Here is a 1,193-nt window from a genome sequence, read left to right as displayed (position 1 = left end):
ATACATATTGCAAACATCACTCATGTTCTTAGTGATACAAATTAAAATAATTTATAAGACACATATAATACATGTTTTATTCATGAATAATACAAGTTTAATTCAGTCTATAGACTATTGCCTTGTCTTTCATTAGTTACATTTTTCATTTATTGTTAATTTTCTCTTCTATTCAACTTTAATATTGTGTAATACACTTTTAATGCAAATTTATTTTATTTTGTAGTTTATTATTTGTTACTATTAGATTACTTGTCTAATTCATTATTGATATAAGTTTAATTCACTCTATAGATCATTGTCTGATGTTTCATTAATTACATTTTTTATCCATGCGCTTAATTCAACTTTAATATTTGTCTAATGCACTTTTAATACAAGTTAATTCATTTTGCAGTTTATTGGTTGATTTGTTATGATTGAATTACTTGTTTAATTCATTATTGATACAAGTTTTATTCAATTTACAAATCACATAATGCTCTTTTGTTTGCTACATTTTGCATTCATATTTAATTCGCTTCTAATTCAACTTTAATATGTGTGTAATACCTTTTTTATTCAAGTTTAATTCATTTGGCAGTTTATTAGGTTTCTTCATTTGTTACAATTAGATTACTTGTCTAATTAATTATTGATACTCAATCTATGAATTATTGACTGCTCTTTCGTTTGCGATTAGTTTGGATAGGTTGTTCCTACAAATAGTTGAAAATATCGTTTGGAGTTTATATCTCAATTTTAAGAGGGTTTGGTTAAGTTTAGAATTGATTTTAGGAAAAATATTAGATTGAAGCTCAAAAAGGATGAAGCTAACTGAACTATATCGCGTTTGTATTAAAGTTGTATTAGATATGTTCCATAATTGTATTAAAATCATGAATAATACATCCTACATTTATAATACATATTGCAAACATCATTCATGTTCTTAGTGATACAATCAAAATAATTTATAAGACACATATAATACATGCTTTTTGATGAATAATACAAATTTAATTCAGTTTATAGATAGGTGTCTTGTCTTTCGTTAGTTATGTTTTTCATTCATTCTTAATTTTCTCTTCTAATTCAACTTTAATATTGTGTAATACACTTTTAATGCAAATTTAATTCATTTTGTAGTTTATTATTTGTTACTATTAGATTACTTGTTTAATTCATTATTGATACAAGTTTAATTCACTCTA

This window comes from Solanum tuberosum, unplaced genomic scaffold (genome assembly GCF_000226075.1).
Source record: "Solanum tuberosum cultivar DM 1-3 516 R44 unplaced genomic scaffold, SolTub_3.0 scf00165, whole genome shotgun sequence".
Lineage (NCBI taxonomy): Eukaryota > Viridiplantae > Streptophyta > Magnoliopsida > Solanales > Solanaceae > Solanum > Solanum tuberosum.
Note: the sequence above shows the minus strand (reverse complement) of the source record.